Source organism: Sabethes cyaneus, chromosome 1, assembly GCF_943734655.1.
Source record: "Sabethes cyaneus chromosome 1, idSabCyanKW18_F2, whole genome shotgun sequence".
Lineage (NCBI taxonomy): Eukaryota > Metazoa > Arthropoda > Insecta > Diptera > Culicidae > Sabethes > Sabethes cyaneus.
This window is the reverse complement of record NC_071353.1, coordinates 27,739,178-27,753,064: the sequence shown is the minus strand read 5'-3', so window position 1 is coordinate 27,753,064 and position 13,887 is coordinate 27,739,178. Positions and strand designations below refer to the sequence as shown.

Genomic DNA, 13,887 nt, shown 5'->3' with positions numbered 1-13,887 from the left:
CAGTTTCCGCGCGGTCGGTGCATTGTTTTTCACTGCTAGCTTGAGTCCTGTAGAGCTTTCAGCTGCGGTCTAATCTGAAATATATGGTGTGTTTGCTGTTTTGCGTGTTTACGGTGGGTGTAAATTTTGATTTAATTGGTATTGATTTTTATGTGACGTGACGTGCGGTATGTGGGTGAGAGGGTTGGTCTGCCAAATCTGCTGTTAGATAATAGCAGACGGTTCGGTCACTGTGGGGCAAATTTGCTTCGTGTGGCACCACCACCAAGAAACCAGTGACTGGCCAGAGTGCGCATGCGTTCGATTACGTCATCGTTTCGGCTGTGAGATTTTGACAGTTGAAGTCGTGTTTAATGAACTGGTGATATTTTCAAGGAACGTGAACGGTGTCGTTGGATGCTGAACTAGCTGTAACTACGAAACAATCAACATTGTTTAGGAACTTTATGAAGGTTTCGATTGAGTAAGGAACAATTCTGCTGTGCCGAAATTGTGTACCATTTTTCTCGTGGTGTATCATGTGGTGAGCTTTTGAGATTACAACGAATACAGCCGCATCACGTGGTAGCGAGAGCTGTGCTTGTGTTCGATAATTTACCACCACAGCGCCCAGATGGCAGCTTCTCTCCCACTAACACAGGGGCCGAACGCGAGTGAGTACCGTCGGCGTGATCTTACATCTGCTGAAAACATTGCCGATTCGTGCTCCGGCAGTAGTGTTCGCTCCCGTAGGGTGACAGGAACCAGTTCCGAATTGCACGACTACTGAGGAGGAGCATTACTGCGTGCGTACCCGAAACCGTGCGTGCGTGCTTCCGGCTAGTGGAGTTACATCGTGTTAACCCGTGTCGCCCTTCGAAGTCCAACTCCCCCACGAGGGGTTCCGAAGTAAGAAACAGAAACTTCCTCAGGCTCTCCCTCTCTCGCTCGCTCTCGGCACTATTGTGTGTACTATCGATATGAACATCTTCGGACCCAAACTAAACCGTATTTTTCATGGTGGTGTTGTAAATGGTGGTGCTGTTAACGCTTGTTCAAAGGGTATTGGGGAGGAGACAGGGAAACCCCCTGTGATCCGTCGACACAGTTAACCGATTGGACAGTTCGGTCTGAGTTTCTGTGCTGTGTGTGTTGAGAGTGTCGAGTGCGTTGCGGTGTTTATCGTAATATAAAAAAAAGAGACGAGGCTCGGAACTAGATCGGTGTGTATATTTGCTAAACTGCCGCTGCAAACCGTTCTGAACTGCAAACGGTTCCGCATCTTCCTCTGCCGGGATTCCGACGGTGCCACGACCAGAGTGCCACATGAGAACGGTATGTGCCATTAAATGCAAATTAGTCAAAAGCGTTCGACACACACACGACAGCCAAAAATTCTGACACACTGCCCTGAACACAAAAACACTAGCCTTTAACCGATATGGTGGTCAACAAATATCGATCCAGGTTATGACTGCCACTGCAGTTGGCTGCTTCCCTCGAAGCGAAGCGACATGCTGCTGCAATTGCTCGAGCCCAACACAAACGTGACCTGAAAGGGCACAGCTTAAATTGAATTAGTGCACCTTCAAACGAGGAGAATCGACTTTCGTCATTCTTTTTCCACTGGTGCAACATGTTTGGCTTGAAAGCTTGAAAAAGTACGGATTGTTGATGTTTCCTACGGATTGGTATGTGATTGCTCACACCTTCTTGGCCGTAAATAATGATAGCAACTAACAAAGCGGGCAAGTGCTGCCAGAACATAGGTGGAACGGAGGAACGAAGAAAAAGATTTATTTACTGTCTATTTTGAGTCAGCCGGAGTAAGTGGGAACATGTGGCATCAGAAAGCTGGCTGGCTGGCTCTACTAGCTGGCATTTGATTGATGTTCACTATCACAGTAGCGTTCCTCCGTTTATTCTGGACGAAATCAATCACAAACGTTCATTGAGTTGTACATTATGGACTGGAAGCTGTGCTCACTAGTTGTTGACACAGATTGATGATACGGTAGTGATGTGACAAATACAAATCACTTTGTCGTTACCATTATTTTTCGGGTCTAATTTGAAAGCGAGAAAATGTGTTCTTTGAAATGATTCGATGTTTTCTAGGTTTAAGCTTTGAAGCGTATCAAAATAGTCTTTTCTTTTGTTAATTTAAATATTATTCAATTTAAATATTGTGTTTTTTGCTTTCTTATTTCGACCCAGTTGCCTAATTTTGCCAGTTCATTAATCAAAATTTCGCCAGTTAGAAGTCAGATTAGAGGTCAGATATATTCAAATTGCTGACGATACAATCAATGATTTTCCTATATTCTGACTGATAAAACTGACAATTTGATTTATTTTGCTTCACTATCCAGTGACACTACAGTAACTCCTTTTCAAAACCAACCAATCATCCAACAGGTGATGCTGCAAAAAAAAAGTTTCGGAAATGGCAAACAATCGTCAAGGTTTGGTTTTTGTGTCGTTCATAGGGGTTTATCCCGAGCAAGGTTTAATAATAAATTGGCTGCTTAATCTTCTAAAACGACCCCAACATGTTTTCTTCTGTGCAGAGTCTCCCTTTTTTAAAATCAAAACTCCTATTTAGTCTTAATATTTTATGCAGATACGGCAAAACAAGTTATATTGGAAAAGGAATGAAAGAAAATTTTGATTCTATAGAATTTTCTACTTATTTTAATACTAGTTTAAAGGGCCGAAATACAACGCTTCTTATTTTTTAGTACATTCTAGCAATATGATGGAAAACCTGTAGAAAAAATGTAATTTTTTGGATTGCATTAAAAATGGATAAGTTGTGTTTGGGCCTTAATGATCTAACCAGGGAAAGTGGATGAAAACACACAGAGATAACAACATTTCATTTTTTTTTGATCATCTGTTTTGTCTTTTCCTCAGGCTGTGTTGCATTTAAAAACCACTGAAGTTATAAAAGTCTACTATGCTTTTTTGCCTTTTCAATTTGTTACAGAAATTAGAACTGGCTTTTTCATATGGGAGTGACGTAGATGGGACTAAACCATACATATGCAAGAATATTAGGCTCCATAAAACTCACTCAGAAATACAATTTCCCTGCCAATTTTTCCCAAATAGAAAGCAACGGTGAGAACAGTTAGTGTGTGAAGTTTAAAAAATCTGGTTCACCAATGATAGTAGCACAGTTTTTGGAAAGGTTGTTACCAACAACTCCATCTAACTGAGATTGACTACAAATATTAATCTATTTGCACTATTTGCAGAAGGCATATGCTCAGGAAAACTAACGAAGACATTCATAAAATTAAAGATTTTTAACGAAGCACTGAAAAACTTTAGGTACAATCTAAATAAAACAAAATTTGTGACTAAAACTAACATGACAATATTGTAGCTAATCTTGAAAAAGACTAAAATAAATAGTCGAAACGTCGGAGCGAATTGAAAAAATCCGTTCCAATTTCCTACTGAAAAGGCAAAAAAAGCAGCAAATGCAGTAATGTTTCGATTTTGTCAGCCCAATGTTGAATTTTGGGCTGACAAAATCGGAAAATTAGTTTTTTAATTTTTTTCAGAATTCATGACTTAAGCGAAGATTTCTACTAAAACTTCAATGTTAACCCTCAATTGATCAACCGAAAGCTCAACGCAATCTAATTTACCGGGCACAGCACACTGCGCTGGTCCAGAGCCATTTTTGGTGCGCATTACAGTTTTGAGCGGGAAACTAGAATTTAGTTTTATGGAACCTTTGGAGGAGTTTATTAAAATTAAAAGTTCTTTCGTCTAGCGGAATTCAAATTTTGATTAATCCCCCCAAAAGTACAATAAAAAATCTATTTTTCTTCAGTTTCAATATAACACATTGGTGTGTTCTGCAAAATTTTAGAGCATATTATTACAAGAAATTTTGCTGAAGACAGTAACCTTCTATCTCTTAAGCAAAGATACAAAAATCCTATTTTTCATATATGAAAAATCGGTGAAATCAGTTTTTCTATTTTAGCTGTTTTGTAGTTGTTGTATGACTTTTTACAGTTTTATAAAGTTGTACAAATAGTACAAATACACAACATTGCTGAATACAGTATTCCTCTATCTTTGCTTGTTTGGACCTGTAGAACTTTTAATATAAAAATACCTTAATTTTGACAACGCGGTCCAATTACTCGCGTAAAGGGATCATTTCATTTGAAAAGTCTCCCCAGAGAACCAGAATAGCTCCATGCAGACTGAAAAGTTTCATAAATCATGTATAAAAGCACAAAAGTTAAACAAAATTTATGACAAAATCGGAATAAAATGCTGATAAACTCGGGGGTAGACAAAATTGGGAGTTTACAAAATCTGAACATTACTGTATTTAGGTAGGGTGATTTGCTAATTAATGCACACCACCCAATTATTGCACACGTCGTAGTATTTGAACCTTTTCTCGACGGTTTATTATGTTAAATGTAATTTCACGACAACTACGGCTGTACAATTTCATTATTCATCGAATGTTATGATTTTTTCCTGTAAATCAACGTAATTTTAAACATAATAATAAATTTACTTACTTCGAATTTCTTGTTAAAATTATTGAAAAAGTTCATTTGCAAAATAAGCTTTCACCAAATGATAAATGCAAACAAGTCAAAGAGTGGGACAAAGGTTAAGCTTTGGGTTTAAACGTATTTCTACACTCTTAAATGATTCTACCTGTAAATAGGTCGAATTTAGTTAAAGCTAGGTTGAAACTACTCAAAATGCCCTTAAAGTGTACAAACTCAAACTTTGGGTAAAAATTTCAACCAATTTTGGCTAATTGCTATCGATAATTGAATTATTCTCTATGACATATAACGTATTTTCAAGTTCCTACTACCAATTTTTTGGTTGAAAAAATACCCAAAATCTGAGTTTGTACACTTTAAGGGCATTTTGAGTAGTTTCAACCTAGCTTTAACTAAATCCGAACAATTTACAGGTAGAATCATTTAAGAGTGTAAGATCTGACCCTTCTTTATCGACAGACTTCACAGCCACAGCCGGCTATTAGAGTACAGGACAGTTACGGGGCTGCAATCCTACTGACTCTATCTAGCAGCACCATCTAGCCGAGATGCGAACATACGACGACTGGCTTGTTATGCCAGCATCGTACCTCGAAATCAACTAAGCGGTTGCGGAAGAGTAAGACAACGAGAACAAAAATTACCCACACTTTCTACATGAATGATTTGAAGCTGTTTGCGAACCCGAAGGAGCAACTGCATCAATTGCTGCAGGTGGTTTCGACGTTCCGCAACGATATCCCGATGGAATTGGGTATCGAATCGACAAATATCGACTCGTCAATATCCGTCGAAGTAAAGTTCTGTACGCCGAAAGTTTTTGTGTCAACCGTAGAGTGTAGATTCAGAGTATGGTTATTGGTGAATCGTACAAATATCTAAGATTCCATACCTAAGGTATTCACATCAGTTACGACAATCACACATAGACAAGGCCGCATCAGACACGTGGTTGGTGCGAGGTGATCTCTTTTCGGAGACGGAACGATTCATGGTAGCCATCCAAGACCGCTTCTAGAAAGAGTCAGTACGATTGTTGCACTAGCCCCGTAATAGGCCACCATATGAACCGTTGCTTTTCGAGAGATGGGGCTTTTCTAGTGGTAGTAAAATCAAAATTTAACTCACTTATCTATGTTCACATACCTGAAAAACAATTGCAATTCACATTTTATTTGTGGTACAGTTACTCTGTTATATTTAATTTTCATGACTTCTGCCTAATTTTGATAAAAACCAACTTTTCCATAGCATCTTACTACCATTCACCCGACAACCCGGAAAAGTGATTTGTTACTGTACGAGAGGCCTGAGCTGAATATGTTTGCGATATTTCAATTCGAAAAAATTAAATTTTGCAACATGAACGCAATAAAAATGTTTACCAACTATTTATTAGTTCAGGTGTCAAACGTTATATTGCGATTAGCGATAAACGCAAAAGAAAATAAGATGCATGAGAGAATAGTGCTGCTGCGTTGAGTAAATTTATTGTCGCGCAAAATTGGGCTGTTTCCGAAATGTAATACAATATGCGTTACAAAGTAACGACATCTGTTGTATTCAACAGGGAAACATTGATAGTTTCAAGAATACTCTCACGCGTGGCGCATGATGAAACACTAGCACTAACTTCTGTTATTTATTATCAGAAACTAGAGGCGGTGTCCTATTGTTATATTTTCTAACAGCTGGCTGCGAAGCCTGTCGATAAAGAAAGATAATGTCTAAAGACGGTTATACCCAGGGCTTTGCTTTGCTATCCAAGACCGGCTTATTGCAACAAAGAACTACCGAAGGTACATGTTGCACGAAAATATAGAAGATCGTTGCCGTAAGTGCAATGCAGTAGGATAGTCGATTAGCATGTTATTGCAGGCTGCCAAGCATTAGCAGAAACAGCATAGCTCAATCGCCACAATACGGTTGCCAAGGTTGTGCACCAACAACTTGCTGTGTAGCACAACTTGGTAAACTGCTACGTACCATACTACAAATACCGGCCCCATCCAGTCCTGGGAACTGACTGTGTAAAACTGTACTGGGATCGCGAGACCATCATGGATGTCCTCTTACGTGCCAATCGCCCTGACATTGTGGTCTATACGAGAAAAGGATGAAGCGGGTAACCCTCATTAGCCCGCCCAGTTAGCTTCGAGGTACGATGCTGGCCTAACAAGTCAGTCGTCGCATATTCGAATCTCGGCTGGGAGGTGCTGCTATAGAGTCAGTAGGATCGTTGCACTAGCGCTGTAATTGTCCTGTACTCTAATAACCGGCTGCGAAGTCTGTCGATAAAGAAGGGTCAATTAATCCTGTTGCTCAAGGGCAAATTATAGCTTGTTCCGCTTCCTGGTTCTAGGTACGAGATTGGTAATGCAAAAGTAGTAAGGAGCACATTCATACACATATACACACCCTCCCTCTGTGCTGAACTCTGCTTTGCCGACCATGAAGCCTATAGCCGGGGCTGGTTATAAGAACGATACTTACACGAGGTGCGAATGAAGCCTCTTGTCCAAGGACAAATTATAACTAGTCTCCGCACTTCCTGGCTCTAGAGCTACTAGATTGGTTGAAAAATAGTAAGAAGCGAAGAAGGAAACAAGGGGTGAAAACACACCGACACTTTAAGCACGGATAGTAAGCAGTTCGCTTACTCTATAGCGATACTGCAAAAGTAACGAAGTGCGGAACAACACCTGGATGATATCACAATAGATCAAAATGCTGGTCGTAGTGATAATATCCATACAAAAAAAATGGGATCAAGTTCTCAACAGGACGTTTATATTAATGGCTTTGCTTTTTTTCGGCAACCCTCATCGATATCGCTGTACCGCTAGACCACAATGTGCAGTCAACTTTCTCAACCAAAATCACGAAATTTCATGATTTAGCCGAAGAATTACGGCAAATGTGGCACCTTGAGAAAGTGTGTATAGTTCCAGTAGTAATCTCTGCTACCGGACTCTACTGCGCTCTTTAGAAGAGTTGAAGCTGCGTGCCGAACTACAAATAATCCAGAAAGCGGTGGGTTTTAGTACCTGCGACATTGTTCGGAGGTTTCTGAACCACCATAACTAATCCAACCGTAGCAAACAATTAAACATTTAAAAATGAAAAAAAACTGATGAATGAGACCATAGAGCCTAACCCGTTTGGTAAAACGGATAGCCCACGGTAGGCGAAAGTTTCCAGCGTTACTGCTGAGAAGTGAAAATTTTTGATAATAATAATAATCTTGTAACATGATATAGGGTCTTTTTTTAATTCCCGTCGTAATTAGTAAAACCATTCTAATTTTCATCATTTGCTGGATGGATTTAATGAATACTCCAAAAGCTCTTGTGCTGATTTGACTAAAACACACTTACCTTCCGATCCGTGAACTTTGAAATCACTGAAAAGTGACTATTAAAGCATATTATTGAAATTACGCAACTGACTTTATTTCTAAAATTCGTCGTACCGTTTTAAAATCCGTCCATCAAAATTTTTCATCGTCCGAACTAAAAATCGCAACAATGTTTACGAAGCTAACGCGCATGTATTTGTGTAAGACGGCACGACAAATGTTATTCTACAAAATTTCTGCAGGTCAGGCAAGTTTTTCTGGCTGTAGAATAACGACAATGCCTTGCGAAAGTTATTTTCATTTATGAATGACGGAAGTTAAAACGATTAGTCGACATTTTCCTCTTCGTTGCACGAAAAAACTTTGGAAATTTGGCTGGTAGGACTTCTTTAATGATAAAAAGCATTTAAATAGATCTCAGCTCACTTTGATTGATCGCGTATGATAGACAACTAACTAAAATATTAGGGAATAACTAGTTTTGCATTGTGTGTCATAAAAATGCTGATATTTTTAATACTTTGTGTTGGATAGGACGGGAATAGGCAATTACGACGATGTAGCAACATACCCTACCTAAACATATTTCAACATGAACAGTTTCCGAAAAACTGTGTTCCGATTTGTAGCCTACGATTTCTTAAATTTCAGTTTTATGCTCCCAAAAGCAATGTGCGATTCGAAATTGTAAATTAACCGTACGAATTTCCAGAGTTGACGATCACGTGATTAACATTGAAGTTTGAGTTTCAAGACTCACTGATTTCATCATTTGTCATGGAATTTTTAACCTGTTCAACCCAACACATCTAAGAAAATAGTTAAATATTTTTAGCAGTTACATTTTTCATAGTCATTACTATTGCTGTCCAAAACGTGTAGATTGGCTATGAATGAAATTAACTATGGCATTAGTTAACCGACCGCATTCGGAGCCAACCATCGGATTTCTTATCGTTATTAGCTGCCCTACATTGTATAAGTGGCTGGCAGTTAAAAAGCGACAAATTCAGTCGTAACATTTATTACGTGGGCGCGATTCTCGGAGCATAAATATTTTTACAGCTTTTATTCGTGTTTATCACGCTCTGATTGCCTACATTACATGAGTCAAAGTACGTATGGTAATATGGTAATTCTTTCATTGCATGTTTACAATTCAATATGCTTTGTTCTATCACATGGTTAATAAAAACAACAGAGACTACAAATCTAATTAATTGTCCTTTTTAAATAAGTGTGTAACTTGCAAAAACGGGTGAACTACTGGCCACCCCATGATTAGCCAAACTAGACAAAGTTTAAATCAATGGAGTCTAGCTACAAAAGAATTATACCTATTACCATTAGATTGATTACGCGGTGTAAAATGGAAATGGGCCAGTGCAACAACCATTCAACCAATAAAACTCGGACTTTTATTATGTGTTTTTAAGGTTGCTGCTAATGAAGTTTAACCGCAGCAAACGTTTAATAAACTATTTTGGTGCGCAGAGTTGAAAATATAGACCACTAGTTCTAGAATGTACATTTCAACTTGCTAGTTTTCTCAATTCTGTGCCCTGTGTCAATAATTATCAGACAAAAGCCATGGGTTTATACCGTCTTTAGACATTACCCTTCTTTATCGACAGACTTCGCAGCCGGCTGTTAGAGTACAGGAAAATTACGGGGCCAGTGCAATAATCCTACTGACTCTAACTAGCAAGCACCGCCTAGCCGAGATTCGAACATAAGACGACATAAGAGATAATTATCAGACGCGACATGAATGAAAATAGAAATATGAGAATTGAATTACCAGCATCTAATTGGTACGAAGATCAAAATAAATGTCTATAACTAATTCAGAAAAAGTAGAGAAGTAGAATCAGAAAAGTAGAAAAGCACATCCTTGCCACAACACAATACATTCTCTTCCAATGCACTCATACATGTAGTGAATATTCTTCCAATGCAATGGCAAACTTGCGCATACATATTGAGTCATATTACGAGCGAATATTGGAGCTGTTCCAACACAGATACCAAATTCGCCTAGGTTTCATCATCTTTCCGTAGAGAATTTGCGATCTGTCGAGACAAGGAGCTTTTGTAATTTGTTCTGGCATACTTCTCTAACGCAGACATTAAATTGGTCTAGGTTTGATCGCGGTGTTGCGAAATATTTTTGAGACGAGAAGACCTTGTCACTTTTTCTGGCGTACTTCCCAAGCAAAGACATCAAATTGGTCTTGGTTTATTCGTCGTACAGGATCTTTGACCTGATGGGACGACGAGAAGACTGTCACTTTTTTTAAAAGAAACAAATCATATTCACAGTAAACAGATGGTGTATTTACCAGTCGTCCCTGCCTGTGAGGCCAGGGGATCACGAAAAATATGTATGGGGATGTTTGTCCTTGAAATTGGTTATTGAAAAAGAAAATTGTAATAGAAACCACATAATGGCTACAACTATAATGAGTCAATCGGTATCTAAACCATGAAATCAAAATCTTTCATATTTTCGTGACGGTGAGTAGAATCTAAATTATGTACTGTCTCCCTGCGATGAGATGTAGTTCTACGTCTAAATAGCTGTTTCATTTAAGGAATAACTGTATTAAATCAAACAATAATACAACATTCTATTATCTACGTTTTCGTATGAGACTTCAGTTTTAAATTTAGGATTTAGTAATCGATCGAAAAAAATTGCCGAGGCGAAGTGTTTGTGCATTTGTGTGATATAGTTCACTATCAGGACATTAACCGTCTAAATTCACTGGACACAAGTAATCGGGGCAGGTTGGCTTGATTACTTTTTCTGTAGTAATCGAAGTGAACGAAATCGCAGATGTAGGGTGTTGTCGTTATCGTCGGGCCACTGTTATGGTCGGGCCATCACGATTTTACAGTTTTAGTACCGTCATCCGGGGCGAGATTGTGCCAAAAAAGCATATGTTTTTGTTCTTTAGCTCAGTATACACGCAATTTAGAAACTAAGTTGATTTCAAACCTGTCAAATTATACTAAATTGTTCAATTAACAACTACCGTAGAGATGGTTTAGTTACAATGAAACCTTATTTTACTGGAAGTGCATGAACTTTGGCACAATCTCACCCCTTCTAGGAGGTGACATTGTACCAAAAAGATAAAGTTAGGCTAAAAATCTAAACAGTGAACATTAGCATGTTTATAAACAATACACATAAATATCAGTATAAAGTAGTTCATATGGGGTTGTCCATGAACTAAGTGGACTATTAGGGGCAGGGGATCGGCCAAAAACAACGAATCATACAAAAAGTATGAACGAAAATAACCCGGGGAGGTCTGAAATAACTAAAAATGAGTTCGTACTCAATGGACAGCCTTTATATAGCCAGTAGCGTTTCGAGGGTTAACAAAAGGGAGATATATGAAGGGGTGTATCCCAAGGGGGCATATCTATTTGATCATTTAACAACAGTAACCATTACTTCGTTCGAGAACCCGCAGCCGCAGAACATTCCACGCCCCTCCCCCTCCTTAAAACTTGCAGTTTATACACGGTAGGTATAATATATTCGTCTTAAATTAGAGTGTTTATTCAAAGTATCTGAAATTTCCAGAGAAAAAGTAAAAATTAGTTTAAATTATTCAGCAGACATATGATGCGGTTGCTCTAAAATGGATGATGCAATCTAATCTGTCAAAATATTGTGCTCAATAGTAAGGAATGTGAGTGTACTGGTGTATAATGACGTATTTTTGTTGTGTATGTGAAATCCACAAATAGGATCGATCATTATGGCTTGGCACAATCTCACCCCCATGAAGCTCGAAAAGTACAAAGGAAAAATATTATTTTCGTAATCAAAACTTATCCAACGCATAATAACCTTTCAATACAATGTAAATGGTTTGTTTATATACCTTCAAAATAGCAAGTTGATGCGATTTCTTGTTTGGGTTGGTTTATGGGGGACATTTTTTACAAGCGTTATTTCCGAGTATTTTTGATCGCGAACTTTGAAGCCCTGTTTGGGCTAAATAGTTTGCTAATATTATCTGTGTTCCACTCTAAGTTATGAATAAATATGTTATGTTCATCATCAGTTTGAATTTAGGTCACCAGTTTCTATAGATATAATAAATTTTCACAAATAAACATTTTTGGTTTTTGGCCCAATCTCACCCCCGTGGCACAATCTCACCCCGGATGGCGGTAACTCATGATATTTATGATACAACCATTGTAAAACTTCTTACTGTGATAGCTAACTTTTCACAATATTGTGAGGTTCAATCGTGTGTTCAAAACACCCGTACTGAATTCGGTGACTAAATCTTACAAAAAAAGTTTTCCAGGCGCAATGAACTTTTCTTCAAGAAATGATTCATGAAATGTAATTATCGAAATAAATTTTGCAAATGTATGAAGTGTGTTGTGCTGCACACGAAGACTATAGAAAAATCCCCTCCAGCAAGGTGTTTGGGAAGGCTAAGGTGAAATACTAGAAAAGCGCTATCTGTAAAGGTCGGGCCACTTGAGTAGTCATGGTTGGGCCACCATAATTTTAAGCGCAGAAGCTCAATAATAGCTAGAGAACATTTGTCACGTAAAATGTGATGAAATAAAGTAAAATTAATACGATAAAAAGCTAGATTTTTGTTGTTTTTTTCATTGTAGTTGTACACTTCAGAAAAGGCGATTGTAGCAATATTGATTTTACAAGATCGGCAAAATTTCGCAAAAATGCAATTAAAACTAGGGCATTTTTGTACCTATATGAGCTGCTGTTCACGGAATTCAATCTTTTCATGTCTCTATATAGAATTTCAATACGTATGTCTTAGATTTTCTGCGGTGGCCTAACCTGTACAACATGGCCCGACTATGACTACAGTTTTGTCTTCACGTAAATGCCTATAACTTTTTTATTTTTCAAGTAATCAGTTCAAAACTTTCCGGAAATATACCTTATTCTTAGACCTTTGCAACAATGTATTTAGATTTACGAAATTCCTTTTGAAACGAAAGTTATGAGCGAATTTCAAAACGTGGCCCAACCACGACGACACTCCCCTATAAAATCATCATCCGAGACAAGGGAAGCAAAAAGTATGCTTGCAAGTGATTGGTTGAAAAATAAAAATTGAAATGCTTGACTTAAAAAGTCAATCAATTTTATTAGTTTAGCAATTGCATGATAGTAATAATTGCAACATAACAGAATTGCTGGACATTTTTTCTACCCTACGACATATTGACAGTGGGATTTCATGCGATGATAAAATGATTTTGATGTTTGAAATATGTCATTCAAACTTTATAGTTTCGTTTTCACAAAGTACTGTCCAGTATAGAAAATAAACAGGTGCTACGTCAAAATAATTCTGATTGAGCAGTTTTTAGTTTCACAAAATATTTATCAAAATTAAAAAATTATTGTTAACAGCGAAACAATCTGAAACGTTCGCATCACTTCTGGTCGACTCCCAGTACGGCTTCACGTAAACAGTCGCCGCCGCGCTTTGGCGTGTGCGTGACCATGATTGTCGGATCAACCGAACACTCATGCGTCGATTACTTCAGCAGCTGATGCGAGATACGAGATGCGACATGCGAAGGCACTCAGTTGAGTCTTGCGAGTCTTGAGTCATCGCGCATCGCGGAGCATTCACCATCGTGACGTCAACAACCAACCACCCGTGAGGGCTTTGAATGCTTTTTCAATGAAAAATAAGCTCCGCGTTGCGTTGTTTTCGTGCCCTCTCTTTCGCTCACCAGAGACGCAGTTTGTTGTTCCTTTTATTTTTTTTCTCGCGTGGACCGTTAATTCCGCCACCGTTTATACATTTTTCGCTATTTTTATCACTGTACAAATCGAAGACGGTTGAAATGATGACCGAGACCGAGCAATCAGCGGCAATAGGGCGACGATTGTTTGGTTGCGTTTTTTTGTGCTTTCCGCGGAACGTTTGTGTTAACTCATCTTTGTCGAAATGAGTGTATTGGTTTTGC

At 38.3% G+C, this 13,887-nt stretch overlaps 1 protein-coding gene across 6 annotated transcripts in view; it reads left to right on the top strand.

Annotated features, from left to right (window-relative positions):
• The first annotated feature begins 745 nt into the window (after nucleotides 1–745).
• LOC128733074 (complexin) overlaps nucleotides 746–13,887 on the top strand; it is a 598,063-nt gene continuing 584,921 nt past the window's right edge. For 3 of the 6 annotated variants that reach the window (XM_053826671.1, XM_053826667.1, XM_053826673.1), the window contains exon 1: nucleotides 746–888. The gene's annotated coding sequence lies outside the window, so the exon portion shown is untranslated. Of the gene's footprint in view, nucleotides 889–910; nucleotides 1,203–13,887 lie in introns of those variants that run through there. The other 3 variants (XM_053826670.1, XM_053826669.1, XM_053826672.1) reach the window with 2 other exon arrangements.